The sequence below is a fragment of the Apteryx mantelli genome, chromosome 1 (assembly GCF_036417845.1).
Source record: "Apteryx mantelli isolate bAptMan1 chromosome 1, bAptMan1.hap1, whole genome shotgun sequence".
NCBI classification, from domain to species: Eukaryota; Metazoa; Chordata; class Aves; order Apterygiformes; family Apterygidae; genus Apteryx; species Apteryx mantelli.
The window spans coordinates 47,818,232-47,842,251 of NC_089978.1; the positions used below are offsets into that span (position 1 = coordinate 47,818,232).

At 39.0% G+C, this 24,020-nt stretch overlaps 1 long non-coding RNA gene across 1 annotated transcript in view; it reads right to left on the bottom strand.

Moving 5' to 3' along the window:
- LOC106491652 (uncharacterized) overlaps nt 1-23,604 on the bottom strand; it is a 60,390-nt gene extending 36,786 nt beyond the window's left edge. Inside the window, exons 1-2 of the long non-coding RNA XR_001293794.2 lie at nt 23,413-23,604; nt 1,293-1,434 (exon numbers count right to left, since the gene is read on the bottom strand). This is a non-coding gene — a long non-coding RNA (uncharacterized lncRNA). The remainder of the gene's footprint in view (nt 1-1,292; nt 1,435-23,412) is intronic.
- Nucleotides 23,605-24,020: the final 416 nt, after the last annotated feature.

Consider the following 24,020-nt stretch of genomic DNA (forward strand, 5'->3'; position numbering starts at 1 on the left):
ATTACATGAGCCATTGCTGTAGCTTCTGGAATCTAATAGATTTGGGGAGTTGAGCAAATTGTACAGCTTTGTCACTGTCCTTTGAAAGCTTGCTGTGCTCGTATTTTAAACTTCTGCAGGAATGTGAAGGAAGCTCCTAATCTACACAGGCTATTTCGTCCAGATGAATATTAGGATTGCAGTTGATAAGGGTTGATTTTTTTGTTATGAAATTAAGTATCAATTTAAATGTAAATCTCTGTGCTTGTTAGTTTGGGGTTATGTGGTAACATTTTATTGGCTTGGGTAGATTGCTTGTTCTTTCTGTGTATTTCAGCAAATCCTTTTGACATTGCTATAGCCTCTTGTCTCTTTAAAAACAACTGGGGAGCTAGAAATGATTAAACAAATTCCAAACAGACTCAGATATACATGCTAGTGGAGACTTCAGAGCAGTGCAGTCAGACCTGCTGGCGGCAAGGAAAGCCATTAATAAGCACAACAAAACTTGGGACCAGAGCACAAAAATTTAAGCTGAGATGCAAGGGAAGCTCCAGTGTCAGTGACATCTGCTGCTTGCCATGCCGCTCTTGTTTTACTTTTGCTTTTTGCCTATCTCCAAATCATTCTGACTGCTACAAATGAAGCCTTGTTGCAGATTCTGCCTAGATGACCACAGCAATCCAACATATGCAGGGGGGTAAAAGGGGTCATCTGGGCCTGGCAACCATTCTGACAGGAGAAAGGCAGGGGCAGGAGCAAGGGCTGAGCTCCCTCCGACTCCCTCAAGCCCTTTTTTGGCAGCAGCCCTCCTGACAGCAGCAAGCTCTTAGGGTGGCTCTGCCAGCTTCTACAGTATCACCCACGAACCCTGAGATTTCATGTGGCCCGTTCAGAGCCACGTCCCACAGAATTTCCCTCCTACGGCACCTCTTGGCAAGAACCTCTAAAACAACTTCTTCTTTGCAGAGTCTGATTCCCGTGCCTTTCCTTCCTGTTTCTGAGATGACTTCTGCATATATACTTTTTGCTGTCTGCAGCAATTTCTATATGCTCAGGCATACCCCTGAGTGGGATTTTGATCTTTCAGATTTCAAAATCCCTTCCAAGAAAAAGAGAGTTGCTTTTGTATTTTTCCTCTGCATGCTTCCTCAATATACAGCCATAGTCTGCATCTCTTATCTTTTTTGGCATTAATTTGCAAGCTCAGTATTCTGGAAACTGTAGCTGAAAATGTAGCAAGAGAACAACAGATTTCTTACAGTATGTTTTAACTGTTCTCTAATTTAAAACAAATGGTTTCTGATACTCACTGAATGGCACCTGCCAGTGGAGCAGTGTTGGGAGATTTTTCTGAAGTCCTTTTTTTCTTAGTCCAATCATTGTTATTTTTTTCACAGACTGGTCAAGACTTTGGAGACATCCATAAATGGGAAAAGAGTTGGCTTTTCTGGCCTGCAGGGAAGAAGGGAGTTCCATCAAAGTTCACAAAGAAAACTTTTAGAAGCCAGATGACTACACAGCCAACAAATAAATTATATTTACAGAGTCAACCTGCAAAATTTGTCATACCAACAAACCTGATTGATTGACTCAATTAAATTCTAGCTGCTGGACAAATTAGCAAGCATCAGCTCCCAGTAGTGGGGAAAGATCAGGATAATCATTTAGAAGTTCCTGGTGTTATCCTAATTCAACTGATGGCCACAAATTTACCTCTTCATCCTTGCCAAAGTTCCAGCTCTGTTTTTGCATAATTTTTTTCACAGAGAGAATATATCAAGAGCATGTATGCATCTAACAACAGTGTGACAGCGAAAAAATAAATCTTTAAAAATCTGAATATGTGAGTCATGTGACTATGTAATTGTGGTAAGAACTGAAAGGCAAGGTGGAGCAACGCTTATTTTCTGACTTGAGTTTTTTGAGTATTTTTTTTTCTGTACCTGATGGCCTCTTAAGACATTCATGGCATTGTATGAGGGGCAGTAGTGAGATCAAAACACCTTTTGCTATTTTATGAACCTCTTATATGGCTGCCATCATGCAAAGAAGCCAAAACACTCTCTCACTTTTCATTCTCTGGTCTATCTTCCAGGAAATGTCTCTCCTTTAAGGCATAATAATTTCTCCAAAACCTATAATACAGATTGTAGGCAGCACTTACTGCTACTGTTCCAGGTCAGTTTTCATGGGGATGTTTCTGTCTGCAACACTGAAGAGGTCCTCAAATAATTTTCTTGAGATGCCCAGTGAACAATTTGCTTGAAGTCACTATAAATTTTAGTAATGTAATCACAGCTGTAGCCTGAGATCTCTCCCTGAGACCTCTCTATTCCTCTTTGCAGTGTAGGTCCAACTGGGATGTAAATGATGTGCTTCCCAAGACACTTTTGTGAGCTCAGAAGAGCAAGAAAGTGGAACTAGATCGTTGCTAATGTGTATCCTTTGCTTTTGGTAGTGCTGTCTGAGGTATTTGCTGTAGTCCTGGCCTTGCAACATGATCCACACAATGTCTGACTGAGCAAGTTGCCTTACAATTCACTGAAGCTATTCCTTTCTTTCTTTGCACATGATAAATAATTAAACTGTGGAACTCACTGTCACAGGATATTGTAGAGGTCAAAATGGGTTCACATCCTTCAGCATCTGTTAAACACAATCATCTGGCTGCAACCTCTCATGCAGGAAGTACACTCTTGAAGTCGAATGGGAAATATCAGGAAAATCTTTTTTCTGTACACATACCTTGTTTCCCAAAGCATCAGCTACAAGCCTCTTTTCTAGACAAAGTACTGATCTGGATGGGTCCCTGGTATTACCCATTTTGGCTGTTTTTATGTTCTTGTTATCACAGAATCAACCTTGACTGAGTCTGAGAGTCCTTATCCACCTACATAGTCTTACTGAAGTCAGGCGGAGTTTACAGCTCCAAGCAGTCACATTTTAAGGGTTACAAGGATTATGTACAGTGAGATGCCTTAAGGCCTGGATGAGCTTCGGGGGAATCCTTTGGCATAAATATATATAAATCAAACATTGCATTTGAGCATTTTATTGTTTCTAAGTTCCTATTTTCCTCTGTTCTTTGACATCATCATAAAAGCAAATATTTTAGAGGAGGTTTCTTAGGCCTTGTCAAAGGAGTGAAGTTCCATCATGATCTGAAGCAGCAGCCTGGTAATCAAAAATGTGGGCTGAAATCCTGACTGTTTGCTCATCTGTTAAAGTCGGATGAAAAATGATAATTAATTTCAGTGAACTCATCACTTCATCATTGTTTTCCCAGTTCCCAGGTGTGGGTGTCTGCCCTGATCACAGCTCCTCGCCATTTCAGGGTAACCCCTTTTTCTCTCCCTCCTCTTCTCTTCCTTGTGCTCTAGTTTCCACCAAAAGGAAACCTGGTCATGTGGGCCACTTGGGAGCTTTGGAGTGCTCCAGCATTTTCCCTAGTGCTGCTGATGAGGGGACCCAGCTCATCAGTGCTTACCCTGGCCACTAGTCTTAGGCTGCTTACAATCATGATCTATCAAAGCCTGGTACCCTGATGTCAGCAGAAAGGGTCGTGATACATAAGTTGGCCACACATAGTAGGTGATTGTCACCACAAAATAATGTGATTGTCCAGATAAGTCAGAAGACAAGACCATAATTCATTAATCATTTACACTGAGTAGCACTGCATGACAGCAGACCTCATTGTGCTCAGATCTAACCTCAAACCCCTTTTACTGTGAATCAAGTCCTGAAACACACAACTATAAAAGTATGGATTAAAAGATAAAGATTATCTTAAAGTAAGCATTCATCTAATTCTGCAGACAAAAAGGAAGGGGAAATGAAAGTTACTGTTGGTTATTTTAAAGTACATAGCTGCTCTTTATTATTCACATTGGTGACTGGTGCTTGAGCGGCAGCTAGAACAGACCAAGCTGTGTAAGAACAGAAAGAGGAGAGGTCGTGGAGCGAAATAATGATCATGGAGGAGGTTTATTTTTCCACCTCAGTTTTAGGCATGTATTTTTCTAACTAGTGAGATGGTACTGTATTTAACAGACTAAAAATTCCTGCTTTCTGTCTACTGAGTTTAGGACGTATAACCAACTTGACCATTAGAATGCTCTGTGGGAGTCTCTTCCTGTCTTTGGTACGTGGGACAATGGGACAATATCAAAAGCAGGAACACAAGAAACTCTTCTATTTGGCCATGAATCAAACAAATTTGAGTAAGGTGAGGGTTTTTCTTTTTCTTTATTTTTTTCAATGTGTAACTTAGTTAACACTAGCATCTTTCCTTTTGTGATTCTTGTTCATGTTCTTCACAGCTAGGCTCTAATCCTCCTTTGAACTTCCCCCTATTTATTATAGGTCATCCACAGAGCTCTGTGATTTGGAGCCAAAATTTCTAGCGCTTTTACTCATTGAAAGGTTCTCTCCAAGACTGTGGGTAGAAGACTTTTGTAGGAAATGCACAAAATGTAAGCCTGATGCAGACAAAGTTATGAACCCTGAGAGAGAGAGTATGTTTTCCTACCTTTCAATAGGGGAAAGAAGTTCTTTTGTTTTCCAACCTAAACCATTTTTCTTAAACCAAGGTGGTTAGGTGAAGGATCTGAAGGATCATAATGACATGTATTATATATGTTTTATGAGGAAATCTGGGGTCAAAAAAGACCTTTTGGTCATCTGAAAAAGATTAGTGAGAACATGGAGATAAACAAGCTTTTAAAGCAACTTTGCTGCCTGTGAACCTTCTGTGATGGAAACAATAGGCAGGTTTTTATTTTTGCACCATTACCTTTTAAGCTTTTGCTGGATTTGCAGGCACCTCTCCTAAAATCTTTAACCAGAGTAGGTGACGTGTTACAGATTGACAGGTCCTGTTGAAGGCTCATGTTGGAGGCTTATGCAGTTTCAGAAGTGTATCTGTGCAGTACCAGCTGTGCTTTCAGGCTGACAGCTTCAGTCTTACCTGACATCCTCTCTGTGAACTTCACTGCCAAGCAACACTTCAAGTAATAACTTGAAGATAATATACTCTCAGAGCAAAAAGATCATCTCTGAAGGGGCTCAAGAAACCAGTGACTTCGCCAAGAACAGCATTTAGATTCTGGGCATTTTCATTACAGGTGTAGCAGTGTAGTAGTACAGTCCAGTGGATCTGACAGTTGCACATTTTTAGAACTGTATGCCATTTTATTATTATGGTTTAGGTAGATATACCGCTGAGATAGCTGAAAAGGCCCAATTTACATACTGAAAAGATACAATTTGCATGTTTACGAGGAATTTTTAGATTATAATGACATGGATAATGGCTTACCTCTTTATATTATCAAAAATAAAAAAGGAATGTGTCACAATAGTATCTTGAGAAAGAAGAAAATTAGACAGAAAGAGGACATAAACCTCAACAAAAAACAGCATAGAAGTGAAGCACTCAGCACCAAATACACAAACTATTGATCAGTTTCTAATGCTCTAGTTCACCTGAATTTGAAAAAAAAAAGTTTATGGGGGGAATATTACTTGCCCCAATAAAACTGAGAGTTAAGAAGCTTACTAATATGTACAGTAACAACATTTATTTGAGCCCATGATTAACATAAGATATGGGTAGAATGTATAACTTAGTGCCCCGTTAAGTTCCACACTATCCATCTCAGTAGCTTCTCTGGGCTAACTAATTAACACAAAGGTCATTGTTCTCATTTTCAAGTATCAACAGAACATTAAAGCAGCACATCGCTGATTATGTTGGTAGATGAAGGATGCTGCAGCTGAGATAGAATTTCAGTTTCACACAGACTATGACCAAAGGCCATAAATTTAACGAGAGGATAATCTACATTATGTGCAATGTTTTCTTTAAAGCAGATTTTTTGAAAGGAGAAAAAAGGAAATATCATGAAAGCACACAACCAAGGAGAGATGGAAATGGGGATGGCCTTTAGACTTTTGTCAAAGTTGCATCTGCAAAATTCTGTGTGAGAAACAAGTTAATGGTATGAGTCAAAATGGCAAATGCTGAAACAAGACACCTCTAGATGCATATTGGCAGTACAGGTTGGATGTTGGGTCCAGCTGTGTTAGAGTGGGGTCTTTATGACAACACTGCTGTACCCACCTAACAAAACCGTGAGTGTGCCACTTTGGATAATGCTAGTAGGGGAGCTATTGTTCCCTTACCTTTTAAATCTATAAGTGAGTGAGGATAAGCACTCAGCAAGTGGATGCTTATCTGAGGGCACTTGTGAGTCTTTTCGTGAGGTTTCTGATTCTATCTGCTTTCATTTGTGTCAGAAATATGTGAGATAAAATTTTTCATAAACCATTCTTTAGATTTTGGCAGGAATAAAGCAGCACTGACCTTAAAGAAAATGAAAAATGGCTTCTGATTTCACTTGAGTTTTGGCTTGAATACTGCTGAAAGGCTGAAATGATTTTTATTTTGCCTTAATCATTTCCCCATGCCCTCTAATTGATTAATTAAAAGGCTGAGGTACTCAATGCCTTCCTTGCCTCAGTCTTTTCTGGCAAGCCTTTACTCAGTCTTTATTGTCAATTCCAGATCTTTGTGCCTAGTGGCACAGTGGAGGGGAGAGAAATGCTACCCACAGCAGGGGAAGATTGAGCTAGAGCAAACTGAACATAGACAGGTCAGTAGAACTGGACAGAATGGATCTCAGATGTTGAGGGAGGCGGCCAATAATACTTTGAGGACCATATCTAACATTTTTGAGAGGGTATGGCAATCAGGAGCTTTCCGAAGACCGTCCATCTTCAAAAAGAGTGCAAGAAAGATTGAGATAAATACAGGAGGATCAGACTCACCTCAGTCCATGGAAAAATTAAGGAGAAAGTCTTTGTGGACTCATTATAGAGAAGATGGAGCCAGACTCTTCTCCGAGTTGCCCAGCAAGAGGACAAGAAGTAAGGCTCATAACAACAAGGGAAATAATTGTTCTCAGTGAGGGTGGCCAAGTATGGGAACAGGTTGTCCAAAGAGGCTGTAGATTCTCTGTGCTTGGGAATTTTCAAAATTCAATGGACGAAGCCCCAAGCAACCAACCTGATCTAACTTTGAAGTTAGTCCTACTTTGAGGAGACGGTTGGAGTAGATGACCTTCAGAGGTGTCTTCTAACCTATGTGATTCTGGGATTCTATGAAAAAGGAAATTGTGAAGTAACAGTCGTATGGATTATTTGGCACAACAGAATGAAGTAAGTTTATTTGTGAAAAATGTCTCTGCACATCATAAGGGGATTGATTTCTGCTTCATTATGTTTAATAAGATTTTTAACTGAGGACATGAGCTGAATTTCTGGGGGGATAAGCAATCTGATGGCCTTAAGGCAGTGACTTTAATATGAAACCTTATGGAATTTGCTGAGATACAGAAGAGAAAGAAGAATCTGCAGAACTGATTCTGCTGTTTTGGCATGTTCAGAGAAGAGAAGCTGTATGACTTAAACCAAAGTACAAATAGGATCAGGTTATTATATATTTTGGAGTGAAAAAGAACTTGCAGTTTGTGCCTGGAAATTGCAAACCTGTAAACCTTGGGAGCTGGTGTCAGTGTGATTATGCTGTCAGCTACTACAGCAAAGTAAAGCTTCTATGTTCCATTAATCACTGACTTTTTTTTTCTCTTGCTTTTGATTGATTCAGTATGTTAACTTTCTATTTGAGTTTTTCCATCAAGAAAACCTTGATTTCTTTGGGTTTGCTAGTAATATGAAATAATTGTAGTAATCAATGAAAGTGCCATATTTATCCTGTTTTTGCTGGAAAAGGCAGGTGTTTTTGAAGGCATCTTATTATAATAAAGTCATCGGAGGTAAGATGTGAATGTATCTTCTACTGACTGGATATCTTTTCTCCTGGTGTTATCTTGTTATTTTTTAAGGCAAGTATTTAGAATCTACTGTTATGCCCCAGTCTGAGTAGAAAGATTTTTTAAAGTGACTTTGAACATAGAGTCCAAGATCAAATAGGCTCATCTTACACCAAGGTTATCAGATACAAATCTGGTAACTCCGTTTTATAGTGTAAGGACATTTAACTCCATTAAATCCAAATCAGAATGGAAAGTTCATTTAAATCTTTTTGTAACTCTCTGCCTAATTGATTATGCCCCAAACACAATGTAAGCATATCTGTCTTTTAAATTCATTCAAGCTTCCAAATACACAGATAAAGTGAGCAATGACTGATCCACAGCAATCTAATGGCACCTCTCCAGGGGAATTATGCATCAGTAAAAGAAATTAGCTTCTTCCAAAAAATTCTGAAGTGCGAAAGAAACACCGCAGTAATGGCTCATATGTGAAATATATTAGACACATCCAAGAAGCTCCATTTTCAAATGTTTCACAGAAGGAGAGAAAGTAAATAGAAATTATCTTTGATGACATAATCAATGGGTGAGGGAAAATATAATAATTGTGGCTCTCTTTCCCTCTTTCTACTTGATATTTATGTAGCCCTCAATTACAGTCTCATTTTTTAATTTCTATTTCTTATTGTGAGAAATTCCTCAAAATGCTACTTTGATTAGCAAATTTCAAATGCTAAAAAAAGCAAGTGGAGAAAATAAAGAATCATTGTCAGGCACTGTCCAAAAGGCTTATTCATTATTTTTTTGGGAAGACATTTTATTTCAAAATTTCATTTGATCTGTTTTTTAAATTTTAAAATTATTTAAAAGAAAAGAACTGCTGCTAACAGCCTAGAACCCTCTCTGCACAATTTTCTCTTTTCTGCTTAAGATAATATGCCTTTTAAACCCCTGTTTTTATATAGCCTGAGGATGTTAAAATTGCACAATCCACTCAAAGATTTAAGTATATACATGATACCCTGTAGGTGTTTCTGTATGTTTTCTGTGTATAAAGTGTGGGTATGCACATGTGTAGGAAGCTCAGTAATCCCACACTAAAAAGCCAGGTGAAGTTTAGTAGAACATATTCCTCCTTTGAAATTGCAATGGACATAAGGGACTACAATATTCAGTGCTGCATCGACGGACCAGTCACCTGTTCCTACTCCCAGCCTCCGTTATCCCACCACGTAACTTCCCACTTCAGTGTACTAATTTACTGCAGAGACAACTTTGTGTTGTTCATTGTCCATCTAACACCTTCTGCGCCCGCCAGCCCTGGGCTGAGGAGGGAATGAGAAGGTGCACGGCTCTGCAGGCATTCCCGTACCACACGAGTGGGAGTACACCCACTCCATGGGGAGGGCCGCAGACCCATTAGTCCCTCCTCACAAACCCAGACCTTTGCCAGAGCATGCAGGTATGTCGCATATAACACAAGCTAGACAGAGTCTGAGGTGAGGCTGTGCATTTGGATGGGATTTTTGCATAGTATAAATACAGTATATTACTGTGTTTAGTTACACAGTGGAAGTATGAGGTAGTTCCTTGTGTGCCGTGCATTTGTTAGTATGATGTCTGGCTCCTAAAGGGTGCTTAACTAGTGAATTCAGTTCCACAGTTCGGTTGAATCCATTCATCTGAATTGCACACACGCAACCTTAGTTTGATATTTACAATCCATTTTTTGGTTAACAAAATCAGCTACTATTTATGCTTCAGGTTGAGAGTGGTGCTGAGCAAAAAAATCAGTTTGGGTCCTCGCCAATTTAAAAACTGGTAGTTATTTTTGTCCAATAATAGAAAAAAAAAGCTAATAAAAAATATGTCAACAAAATTCTCCATATGTTTCATTTATAATTTGCCAAAACTGCCCATTTCAATTTTTAAAGAGAAAGTTCATTATTTTTATGTAGTTCTCTTATTATTACTTCCCAGCATCTCACATACACTACACGCATAAAACCATGGGGTTGCCATGCTGCTACATGGCTTTTCCATCTGGGTGTAGACCTCAGAGGTGTTTTAGACGTGCGCTGTTAATTCTGTTGAGATCCATCTTTCGGTTATCTCACACTAGGCAGGTTATTGTCACTTGGTTTTGAACTCACATTTCATTAACACTACAACCTGAGTGCCAAAGCTAATAAAATTATACTGAATACTAGATAATCCTCAGTAGGAAACTTAAACAAAAAATAAAACAATATAGAAGGAATTGGATTTGTCCTTTCTTAATTTCCAGGACTATTCCTTCCCGCTACTTTTTCTATAATCCACTTACTTGTCTCCATGCTCTTTGTTTTTTAGAAGAAAAATATGAGAGGAGCAGGTTCTGCAACGGATGTAGGACAGCGTGTTCTGGATCTAACTAGTTGGAAGGTGGAGTATCGTATTTTTGAAGAGAATTTTGTAATGTGATTGCTTATGATAGCAGGAAATTCAGAAAGTTCCTTCTTGTCACGTAGTCCATATTCCTAAATCTGTCCTTAAAATATAGCAGCTTTCACTAGAAAACCACTAGGCTAGAATCTGATCCTCCTATGATAAGCATCTGAATTGTGGTTATTCCCTAATGAGTAGGGGAATCCTCTGGATTGAGAACTGACCATCTAGTTCAGGGGCTAAAATTTAGTATTACAGGATCTCTCTTTGGAATCCTTTCATGTTAGCCACCTCTCCATTAACTTTATAGGAAACTTAGGCTCTTATTTTGGAAGAACATTTTGATAGAAATAATGTATGGGCAAGCTAGGTTTATACATTAGGCAGACAGGATTTCATTCTAGATGTATCTATATTTAAGAGGTGGTTTGGTATTGCTGTTTTCATTCCTGAATTTCATACATTTCTCATTCTCCTTTTTGGCCTTATCACATATAAATCTTATTTTCTCAGTAAATCAAATATGTTCTGGATTTCCCTGGAAATGACCTGTTTCTTTCCTTAGTGGCCTCAGATGTACTAACCTTTCAGTGAAAGATGAACCTTACAGCCGCTGGTAACAAACTCAAAGGTTTCCAGCCAAAGTTCACAGGCTGAGCAGTCTTGTGATCAGTGCTAAAGTATAGAGCTGTTAAGCAGAAAATTCAGTTACTCTCTACCTGGCAGAAACAAATCCTGCTGCACCAGTGTTTCAGGGGCCCACTTCCTCCCCTGAGCTTGTGTTCAGGCTTGCTATATTATACATGTGGACAGATATGCAACACAGCGTAGGATGTGAGCAGATGCCACTTAAACCAGCCGACAGAAAAAAGCAAGCACAGGGGCGTATCACTGCCTTCTCAAGGGCCATAATCTTGGCCTCTGTCTATCTGGAGTCCATAGCCAGAGACTGTCTCCTTAAGGCAGGTTCCCACAGTGAACCAAGCAGATAATTCAGCAGCACACATTGTTTGCTTTCATAAGAAAGAGGTGCAGGGGTGAAGGAAGACTTCTGATGCTAGGACCTGGAGGCTGGAATTCCCTTTTGCAGTGATTTAAGCAGATTTACTCCCATCACTGCAGGCGGAGAGCTGGGACAAGCTGCTGACTACCCCAGGAGCCTGCCACCACCGTGTAAAAGTTGTGCCTCTGAGAAGGACCCAGGAGCCCAGGTGCCAAATTGCTCAAGCTGGACCATGGCCATTTTGCTTGTAGTACTCACACAAATGGGGACAGTCCCAACTTCTGGTTGCTGCTGCAAGTTCACGTCTATTTCATATCAAGGATGTAGATGAGAGTTAGGCAAAAAGGTGCTCAGACTAGAGCAAACAGAGGAGGATATACTCAAAGGCAGTACTAGAAGTTTCTAAGGAAATTTGAAGTAAAAAAAAAAATGTTGTCTTTTGAAGGAAGTGAAAACTGAACACTGGTTCTTTGGATCTCAGGTTCACACTATTTTGGTACCTGCCTATTGTGTGCTTACTGGTTTAATCTGCACATTTTTTGACCTAGAAGAATTAAGCACCTCTTTTCTGTTTCATTTTAATTGGACTTGTGTGCTTAACTCCTTTCAGCCTCTTTTAAAATTTTGTTGAAAGAATCAGAATTCTTCGTCCAGTGATTATACCACAAGTCAAATCCAGACTGTGATCCAGCCACGGGCTGAGAAGAGTCTAATTTAGATGAAGGCAATTCAGAGAAGAGCTTCTCTTCCCTTGCTCGCTCTCCCTACCTGATATTTTCCATGCTTGTTGAGTGCAGTGCAGAAATAATATCAATCACAAACTTATCAACTCATGCTGCACAAATTCCTTTTTCCCTGACTGCCAGATATTCCTTGGTGTTTTGCTAGCCACTGAAACCCTGAACGTTTTGATAGACTTATCTCAATCAGTCAGAAATGCCATGTAACCAGTGGCTGCTCTGTAACTCACAGGAACGGTCTGCCAGCACAACAGCAGCCGGTGATTTCATCACTCAGAATCGACAGTGTCATTCAGTTTACGGCCACTTGATGTTGACAAGCATATAAATATTGTACTTTTATATGCTAAGCTCCCCAGTAAATCCTGAAATGTCGAGAAAATGTAGAGTACTGGAAAAATGTGATGAGGCTGAATGCATAAAATTTCAGAGAACTTTTAAATGCTAGACCTGAAATAGTATTTTTATTGTCAAAGACTTAAAAAATTATCAAGAACTAAAACTCCTCCAGTCTATCTTCTTAATTCTCTTGGTTATGATATAGTTATTCACAATAAGAACTAAACTCTGAATTTTTAACATGATACCCAATACAAAATGTAATATTTCTACCATTGCTAAATCAGTAGAGAAAGGAATAACCAGTCTGTCCCAGTTACTGAAAATTAAAAATGTAGATCAAATGATAGACTCAGTTATTTGGGAAAATTTACTCAACACAGAGAGTCGGGACAGTGTCTTTGTACGCATTATGCCACACTTAAGCCTGGAAAACTTCCAGTGACTTCAATGAGAGCAGGTCAGGTGTAAAATTTTGAATTAAAATTACCTTCTTTTATCCTTTCCTGAAAGCCCTAAACTTCTTAAAGGCTGATGTTATTTCCAACACAGGCAGCAGAGTCTAAGATACTTACTTTAAAAGAGTAAGCAGTAGAAGAGGTTCTTATTCAGTCTCCATGCTTTGATACTTTCATGAGAGCTGTAAGAAGTCTGCTGCTAATAAAAAGACATTTTAAGCTACCATTAAGATCTCAGCTTCTTCTGATGTCTGAATTCAAATGGGAGACAGAAATACTAAATGCGAATGCTACCCACCAACTAAAAGATTCAGGACTACTTTATTCACTCTGAGTTTGGCCCTAATCTTTACCACCTTAAATTTGTTGTTGGGCTTAGTTTCTTACGTTTCTTACGTTTCTTACGTTTCTTAGTTTCTTCTATTACTAGAAGGCATTCAGGTCAAAGGGTCTACCATGTATGCAAAGCTTAACAACTCAGGATTGCAGAATCCAGTCTTAAATGCATACAGATATCTGCTTGACAAAATGAATTTCTGTAAAAGTCTTTAATGAAAGTTAACTAAATCTGGGGTTTACAACATCTCTCAAAGCTACATATTCAAGAGGTAGCATCAGTTCACATGTACAGCATTGCTCACATCTCTGTTTATGCAAACTCTTTTTTGAAAAGAGTTATGCACTAACTTATCAAGCAAATTATTATTTGTGCAAAATTACATGTGTTGTTCTTTGGAAAAAAATTTGGCTCTGAGATCCATTTTTGGTTCTGGAGTAAAAGAAGACTTCTCAGAAATCATCTTCAGCGTTAAAGATCCTTTTCAACAATCTTTTAATTTGGAGACACAACCAATTGGTCAGAAAATTATCAGTTTCCTCTTATAAATGGATTACTTTACTGTTCTTTGTGCTCCTGGGCTTCAGTTTTAGTTTCATGTGAGAACACTACATTTTCAAGTTTATATAGGAATAACATATGGGTATTTTGTTGCTATGGCAATATAGATACCTATTTCTTCATTTATGAACAATAATAAAAATCTAATTGAATTGAGTTACATTTTCATTCTGCCATTTCTTGAAGTTAGTCTATCTTGAAGACTTTATATACTCTCAGTTTAAACTACTTTATTGCTCTGTCTTGCAAGATTTCACGTTCTACTTGAGTCTCTTTGTTAAAGCTTTAAGCATTGATTTTAACTCATGCCATCCCACTGGCAAACATTAGTGCATAAATACAAAATGCACATCTATCTCATTAGAACAGTCAAAGACTGGAAAAGGTTGCCCAAACAGGTTGTGCAGTCTCCATCCTTGGAGATTATCCTGACTAGATAAAACCTTGAGCAACATGGTCTGATCTCATAGCAGGCTCTGCTTTGCGCAGGAAGTAGGACTAAAGACCACTATTATTCTGTGATTCTGTGATTTTTTTTGTTGGAGTCCATTTTATTTATGGATCCCAAATGCCCAGTTTAGGCCAGTTAGTGGAGCCTGAGAATGTAAAATGGGAGGCAAGTTATCATGAGAATTTTTCCAAGATCTCATATATCTGATTTAGGAATCCTATCTGGCACTGTTGAGATTACACGACTTCAATCTGTTTGGATAGACTTCATCCCAGTGGCTCATCTTAACATAATGGTGTTTCTGGCTTTAATTTTATCTGCTCTGTCATTTGAGGTCATACCTTGTGTTGGATCAGGTTTTCCTTAGATTATTTTAAAAAATTCTTAGCCATTAAAGACATTGCATTCTTGTTGTTATTAGCCTGTCCTTATTTTAAACTTCATTTAGCAATCAGGTGTTGCAGTTTGATAATTTCATATCATGTTATCCCTTTCCTATTAAAGGGTTCAAGCTCTAGGGCACAGATAGTCTGAAAGACTGTCTAGAATCATATGCTCAGACTGAAAAAAAAAGTGAAATCAGCCCTTCCGACTTCTCAGGGTACAAGCTGAGCACAGCAAATTTTATTTATGGAGAACTGGGCACTTCTAAATGGAATATTTGACAGCTGAGGTCTTCTATGCTGTGTATATGTGTGGAGATTAAAGGTTTCAAAAGACTTCTGATAAAGGCACTGTACTATAAAAAATTATTATCCAGTGAAACTTGCATTACACCTTAGATTCTATAGTGATATATATCATTTCCCATTCCCAAATGCCCAATTTAGGTCAGTTAGCAACAAAAAGAAATTCATCTAAAATTATACTCTGTTTTCCAGGATGTATATTTTGGATTTAAAAATGCTATTCTTGATTTCAGTCTGTATGATATATTTACTCAAGAGGCAGGGAAATCCCTTCTTTTTGTTTATATATTTATGTTTGTGTGCATACACACAGATGTATATATGCATATATACTCACTGATACATATATGTATGTGATATTTGTAGGTAATTTTCTTGCTATCTCACCGGAATGCATACATACACACATATATGTAAATACTGTGCACAAAAATAATGAAAAGGACAATACTGTATGTGTGTACACATCTATGTAAATGTATGCATATACATATGCATACACACACACATGCTCACACTGACAAACAGATAGCATGCTACAGGGTCTTTTTTACACTATTTTCTGTATTTCCAGGATTCCAGGCAATTATTAGAGACTTCCAAATCAAAATGATCTGTTAAAGGGGAGTTTGCCTTTATTATTCTGATCTGTCATTTCTTTTATATAACAAGCCAGCTGTTATTTGAACAGCATCATTCATTTCCTCAATGGAATGATGACACTACAATCAGCCTTCATTATCTTCCCATGCTCTTATATGAGAACTAAGTGCAGAGGAAATACTTTGTAATTACTCTAGGCAGATTTCCCACATGTTAGAGATGCCATAGATGGGATTAATGAATATCACTTGAAAAGGTTGAAGTAGACAAAAACACAATTAGGCTTCAGTAATCGCAATATGCAGATGGGTTGAAATGCTAGGGGGAAAAAATCCCAACAGCAATTAAACTTGCTTCTTGTAACAGCAGATGTGCATAGTCTTTTACTGAATACCGAGTACACTTGGAAGGAATTTGTAGAGGAAGAATGCTGAAATACATGCAGCTCTGCTTAGGCAGGGTTGTGACAAGTGTCAGGGTTGTGCTTATTTTACTTAACAGATTTCAGACCCCTCAACCCTGCTCAAAAGAATCCTAAACTTCTGCCAGCTGATGAGTGCTCCTCTTGTTGCTTCTCCGTTCTGCTGCATTTGGCCATGAAAAGCTCTTCTGCCATCAGAGACCTGTTAAAGGCCTGATCTAGGACAGCAGCCATATGGTGCAGATTGACCCTTTAATCTCTGAGGTGCACCATTTGCTCCCAAAAGGAGACATTTCTCAAGCCTTGCTTTGCAGCTGGCAGTAGCCCAAAAGTAGCACACATCTCTGCTAGCTTCTTCTCTAGAAAATCTTCAAAGATCTTCCTGGCAAGAAATACTGTACAACTAAAAACCACCAACCAAAACCATTTAGCCACCTAAAAGACTTGCTATGAGTCACCAGGCTGAGAGCAGTGATCTCAAGAGGTAAATATATCAGTGTACAACACTGAAGTACTAAATGAACTATTTTATTTTGCAGTGTTGGGCTCTTCAAACAGCAGGCTTTAGGCCAAATCTGGCTTACAAGGTCCAGACAAATGGCCCACAGTCATCACCGCAGGATCCCTCTAGGGACCACACTTGGGGAAAGTGTGAGGAGTAAATGAGCAAGGAGACAATGGGTAAAAAGTGTCAGGCCTTTCTCTTTACGGTGTTTCTACTTGCACTGATTTTTCATTAACGGTTTTTGTTCTTATACATTTTTTTTGTCAGCATGTAGAGTTTCAACAACATCAGAGCATTTTGGAGTATGTATTTTAACTCCTTAGTTACTGAAAATTTGATTTTGGTCCCTTTTGTTTGCAGCAGGTGGAATGCATTTGAATAGTCCATAGCATCTCTCTTTCTCATACAAAAGAAGTGTCATGATCTGACTCAGAGGTTAAAAATATAACTTTTACTATTCAGAGCAACTTCTGTGAGTAGGGTGGGATTAAGTCTTGGAGGCTTTCCCCTTTCCCTCTTCTGTGTTGGGAAGAGAGCAGATTCCTTTTTCCTCTCCAGTTGCCTCCTGGGTTGTGTGGCAGAGAGGTAACCCTTCACACTTCCCTTATTGCTTTCTGCTGTTCCCAGTCACAACTAGAACTCAGACTGAATCAAGAATCTGGCATTGTAGATATGATAGACAGACGTATATAGACATATACATACAAAGGCATACAGCAATATAGACATAGCTAGTTAGACTAAATCTTACCTGTGATTTGCTACTAATTTCTGCAGTAACTTCAGTGCAGACCTAACAGAGAGTTACCAATGAAGAGAGAGATTTTTGGATAGCTTAGCTACATTCAAACCATCATATGAACTAGCTCATGTTCTCACAGTTCAGAAATGCTGGTCTGTTCCAGGATAAAGCCAATAGTGTTCTCAGTCTCAGTTAGAAAATATAAAATACCATGCTTGCCACTAAAAATTAAGTATCTAACTATTGCTATTATTTCTTCTTTGAAGGACATAGAAAAGCAAGTTGTTTCTGAGCTATTGTTGCACTCAAAAACTTGCTATGGGCAAAAGGGAACACACCATATATATACAGAGACAAGAATTTACTTTTAGCCTAGTTAAAATTTTAACAATCATCTCACCAAAATGCAACAAACAGTTACTGTTAGTCAGTTACAATACAATTAACACTTGTAGTCCACGTTAATATGGAAAAGCCTCCCCAACAGTATTCTAAATTGTTATACGTGAAAACTTAGCAACATCTACCCCTTTTCCCTGAAGCTGTGCTCACCCTTCCAACATCCCTTTGGGCCTGGCAGTCAGTAGCTCTGGGCTTCACTTCCTGCCTTCCCTTTTTTTTTTTAACCTTTGTTTTTTTAACAAGATCTGCTTTCTACTCATCGAGAATTGCACAAAAGCCTTCCCCAGCCGCTCTGAACATCCAGGGCTGTTGTATGTCACACACTACTGAGACACTACCGAGGTCTGTCAAACCTTTACTGCACGTGGTATTAGCTACCACAGGTCATGCAATATTCCCTGGACTATTGTTAAAACCAGAAAAACCAGCTCAGGCCCAGAGAAGTCCTGAGACCCTGGGCTGTCAGGTCAGTACCAAGCCTGTGGCCTTTTACGGCTGATGGCAAAAATTATATTTGCTGGGTTAGACTAGGACTGTGTGATTACTCAGGGTGAATAGCAGCTGTTAAATAGTGATTATCTGACATGTGCATATACATGGGAATGATGCAAAGCTTGCCACTGCTTTACTTGAGGAAGATATTGCCACTCTAATTAAAAAAATCATCAGTTTTTGTTTCCCTTTGACTTGTGCAGCACCCTTCTACCAATTCTGCATATAGATGCAAATAGATGTTCCAATATATCTTACAATATGTTATAACTTTGCAAAAGAAAATTAGCATTCACAACTCCCGTGAGCATGCAGCAGCTCGATTTGGATTGAAGCAGTACATACAATACAAAAAATTACCAGCTGAGGTCAGGAATTGATGGAATTTTCCACAGAAGGGAAAAAAAAATCCAGTATATCCTCTACCAATTTTCTGTTTATTCATCAATACACAGTTAGGTCACTACAGATTCCATTTTCACAGCAACGTTCTTTTTTGAGCTCTCATTCTTATCAGAATCTCTCTTTTTTTTGGCCAGTAGTTGATTAATTAAAGCACAAAATTTAGAAGTGCATTGTTAGCTCTGATGTTAGTATCTCCACAAGAACCTGATCTCTAATCCCTGGAGAGGTCTAAGCAATGTGTCATCTGGACTTCTGCCATGCACACACCTTGTTTTGTCTACAGACTCACACAGAGCTTCCCATTTCTGCACAAGGCTTTCAAGCATAGATAAAGAATTCATTGCAGAGATCAGCAGATGGTTGTCATTGTTCTTATTCCTATTGGCACCAATAAATGTTTAAATCAATGAGCAGGCTTTGGAACAGTATTTCCTCCTCTATTTGTCATTTTGTTTTGACAGTCATTTGATCATCTCCAGATTCCCAGATTAGACCCAGTGTGTGGTTTATCTGTTTCATCAATACACGTAAAGAGAAAAGTTTGTTTTCTGCTTCAGCCAATCCCCCTCTGTCATTTCTGAAAGCCTAGCAGTTATGACATTTATTAAGTGTGCCTCTCACACCCTCTTGTTATCGTCTCAGATTGTTGCCTGTATTTAGGGTTAGCTAGTAAAAAAAAAAATCAGAAAAGTAGTACATGTGGAGTTGTTAGCACCAGCCAGCAATCAGTATGCTTTATGCTTCCTATTAGAATACTTTTTTCAGTTACTTACAAGCCTTCCATGATTTAACTGGTTTGAACTCAAATTTTCCATGCTGGCTGCCTCCTTCTGCCTAAATACTTATTTATTTTTAAATGAGCCCACAAATGGTTTGGTAACAGTCATGGAATGGAAAAATACATTTGTTTTGCTTATGTTAAAAGATTCTGTCTTTTTTTTTTAGAAGACCCATGATGCAAGTATGCTTTTGTGTGTTTTGGCAGGCATGTGCCTTTTCTTTCTCTGGAAAAAGCTGCTCAGATTTGGCCTTTGAAAAGCCACAGTTGGCTTATGTCCCACAGATACCCTCTTGCTTCAGCTCTCCAGGCTAAAATTTACCAAGATTCCCACTGTGCCTGCTCCAGCATGCTGTTGCAAAGACTTAGAAAAACTACACTTAAAGCAGTAGTTGCAACCTCTTCTGGTTGTGCAGCCTTCAGAATTGAGGGTCTTTTCTCTCCTGAGTGCTCAGTACCATCTTTCTTCATGGGCCTGAGAAATCTGGAGGAAAAATCTGATCTATTTGTATGACAAAAGGTTAAAAGCTGGACTGGACAACATGGGAAAGCAGAGGTGACCAGGGAGGATATGAGGACATTGCTGGGGCATGAGATGGGATTTGAGGTTGCTGGTAGAAACTTGTACTGCATGTTGTGAGAAAAGTGGGACTGGAAGTGGGGAAAAGGATAGTGGGGCTGCCAGGGCAAGAGGCTAAGGCTGAAAGTCGAGGAAGAACAGGCGGAAGGAGAAAATTAAAGCCTGCTGTATAAATGTGAACAGGAACTGCAACCAGACTAGGCACGGGGGCAAGAAGACTCAAAATGGCAACCAGTAAGCCAAAGGACAAAATATAACAGGAGGGAATATGAGAATATGATATGACTATGAGCCAGGGTTGAGGGGTGAGAAAAAGGGATATGTCTGTACAAGGTCAATGGAATAAGGAGCTAGCTGGAAAGGAACTTTGATACTGGAGAAGAGCATGAGCACGGAGTTGACTGAAGGCTTTGGACCTTGGAAAAACCTTGAATGAAAGGCCAGGAGGTGGAAAGTTTTGCTGCTTTGGCGAAAGGTCTGGAGACTCAAAAGTCAGTACTGCTAGAAGGGAAATACGTGGCACCTAGTCAAAAGTTAAAGCATGGCTGTGGGCTCAGGAGTTGGTACTGACTGTCTAAAAGGGGAGATGAGGGTTGTTCAGACAAGGTGACTTTCACTTTTATCAAAAGTGAAATAAAGTTGGCTGTGTGGAACTGTGATGAGGCTCCAGTGATGGAGTGGGGAAAGGACTGCAACATGGATACTCTCTTGCAAAGGGCCAGATGAAATTAAGCTTGAAAGTAAAGGACATAATAGTCCTTATGCAGTAGAGAAAACTCCCTCCAGAGCTTAAATTTGATCCAAGGGTAGATCTCAACTGCACAATTCATGGCTATGGTGGCGTTCCATACCTAAATCAATAAAGCTGTTTATGCACAAAGATCTATCTGGACAAATTTGCTGTTTCTTTTGCACTTGTTGGAAGGGGAGAATAGCTCAGGGAGAGTACTACACTAACAGAATCATGATTCAGGTTCCCAGTACCTTTGCTAGCTTGGATATTTCTATTTAGCACAGCGCTGTTCTTACTATAATCCATGTTTCTTGAATTCCACTCATTTTCCTTGCTGTTGTCAAATCCACGTGAATCACTTCTGTTGTTGACTGCTTGCTACCTCAGATGACAGAGTCGATAAAATTCTGATTGTTACAGGTTACTTGCTTAAAAACCTAGAGAATTCTACACAACACACACATCCTGCACACAAATGCATTAAAATAACATTGTTCACGGTTGAAAAATCACTGTGCATGAAAACACTGTTAAGTACCAGAGCAAAGCCTACCTTTGCTAATGTGAGCAAACAATCTGCTTTTATCTTAGATGTCTTTTCTGAAGTGGCTGAACAATTTTGGCTGAAATATGCCAATAGAAATTTGACTTATGGAAAAACAGGATTTCAGCCTATTTGCTTGATAGCAGTTAGCTTGATAGGTCAAGCAATAATAACATATGCTACCACCTATTCCCACAGGAAAAAAAAAAACACAAAAAGATTAGATTTGTAGGTTAATTATCATCTCTTTGCGTCTCTATAGTTTAACGGTTGATCAGATCTGGCATTTAAATATTGCTATCATTTTAAAGTAAAAGACTGGGGAGAAATAAGCCAGTATTTAGCAATTTAGTATATAGTATATAGAAATAAACTAGTAGAAATAAACTAGTATAGAAAGTATTTACTATTCTGTACTAGCATACTAGTATTTCTATACTATCTCCCTATCCTCCTTCTACCTACTCTACAAGCACAAGTTTTTGTACAAGCTCAGTAAGCCAGTTTTGGTCCAAACTGTAATAATTTTGTTTTGAAATAAGGCATTTCTTTGAAGAATAGTGAAGACTGGATGGCAAGATGACAGCAGATGCAAAACCCAGACTGAAGCTGTCAGCAAGGATGCAGTAATGCAGCTGCTTCTTGCCTTTGAGAAAGGTCAGGAAAATATGTGGACAGCTCGAACAGCATGTAGAAGTTTCTGAGGGCTACAGGCTGCTTAGGCAGAAGTGTTAGTACAACACAAAAGAGAGCAGAACATGCAAAGCACAACATTCATCGAGAGAAACACCTTTTACACATGACAAGTGATGTCAGGCATAACAGGCAGTGCCTGTGCATCAGACAGGCAGTCACACCTCACTACTTTCTTGAAGTGAAAGCTGCTTTGCTCACCCCCATAAACATCCCATGGGAAAGCAGTGTACAGCCTTAGCTAAAGCTCACTGAAATCCATCAAGGCTCATTTACTTCAACGTGCTTTGAACTGGGCCTTAAGACAACACCTCCCTCTGGGTCTTCCTGTTGTGCGATCCCGTATCGTTCAGCAGGTTGGACTGCAAAATCTTTGAGGTGGGCATTGTATACTTTTCACATCTTTGCACAGCACCATGCATATTTCAGGTCTTTCATCATCTCTAATTCAGCCTAATTTCAAGCAATTAGGAATTTTAATTAGTAATACAGCCTCCTGTAGTTTCTTAGGTATCAGTCAAGAGAGACATCCTGAAAGAGGTTCAGCCTATTTGAGATTTGAGTCACTTTTGTTGCTCGCTGTACTTCTCCTGAGATACAATGGAAAGTAAGGAAAACCTGGCTCCTCATTTTGGGGTCTCATTTGGGTCTCTGGAGTGGTGGAACAGCTTGCCCAAAATAGATTAAGGAGTCAAAACACACCTCATATTGAAGCTTGAAAAGTTAAGGCAGCAATGAAAAGCTCTAATTATGATCTGGATTAAAAAGCTCAAGAAAGGGGAGTGGGTGATTTTAAAGTTCATAGTTCTTAGAGGAAAAAGATGGCTGAAATTAGAGACCCTGAATGTTTTCTGTTCCTTGACAACTGAAGACAAATTATGAAATTGTCTCCTGGGACATACCTTTTTTTTTCTGTATTAATGAAGGTTTGCGCTCTATAAAGATCTTTTTATTTTATATTTTCAGCAAGCATTGCGTTATTTTATTGTTCTGTGCTGCTGCTCTGGCAAACAGCCCCTTTTAGTCCTCTAGATATATTAGCAGCCCTATAATGCCATTTTTCTCTTGTGAGAAAATTGCCAGGAGGAAAGAGCTCGTTTTAACTCTTGCTGAACTCATCAAACTGGACAACAGTTCTTGCCATTCGTGATGATTTTCTGTATGTTGTGCATGCCTTTGCCTCACAGGCTGGATCAAAATCATCAGCTCGTGGAGGTGACCAAAAGTCATCCAGTGTTACAACAGTACAGCCAGGGGTGCCTTGAAAAGGGTAGCTATAGCTTTCACAAGATCAGTATCCCACTCTGATCAAATACAATTGAAGTTTGATTTCTGTTGGTATTTTTACTTTTTAAACATTTTCCTGGGTATAAGGTCTGTCCCTGGACATAGAAGATTGATCTGTCTGATTATGAATATATGCATACTGAGAGTTTCTCCCCTCCTCCCCAACATCTTACTTATTTTCTTTCCCTTTTATTTTTTTTTAATTTCAAGTGAATACATTTCTATATTGACAACCTAAGCTATCTCAAAAAATTATTACCTTTCTACATGTTTTCTCTTAAGTATTTATGGAATGCAATGGAATTACAATACTTTTCAATTCATTATGTTAAATCCCATTATTTTCCTCCCATTTATGCATTTAGTAGAAATGGAAAATGCTAAACTATAAGCAGCACTTACAGATTTGTGGTCAAAGCAAAGTTATCCACAGAGCGATTATTTCCATAATAAACGTGAGCATCTTATTTGAAACAGGAACCAGCATGAACTGCTAGCCCATTGCCCTGCTCTGCCAATGCTCCTTAGCTGGAGGAGAGCTGATGAGAGGTCTGCAGGGCCCAGCATACGGAGAGAGATCAACAAGGAGGTGGAGTGGAGTGGGTAGTAGGAAAGCCAGAGTAGGGGGGCTAATGCAAGAGCAGGGAAAGGCAAGAAGCTAGAGAAAGGGAGAGAGAAACAGCTAAGAGTTAACTAGTGAAGGACCAAAGAGGACAAAGCCAGAAAGGAGAAAATCAAGGAGAATGATAAGCAGAGAGGGAAAGCAGAGGAGAGAAATAAGGGAAGATAAGGTGACGGACATAAGCACCAAGGAGAAAAATAATAAGCACATTCATGACAACATCGCTTACTTATTGAATCCTAAAGAGCATTCTCTGTCATATGAAAATCCTGTGGAGCCAGCGTGAATGGTAAAGGGAATAAGGCAAGATATCATTCAAATCCACAACACAAGAGTTTCTGAGGCCATGATTTTTCGATACAGGAAAGACTGTCTTGAGGTTTCCAGT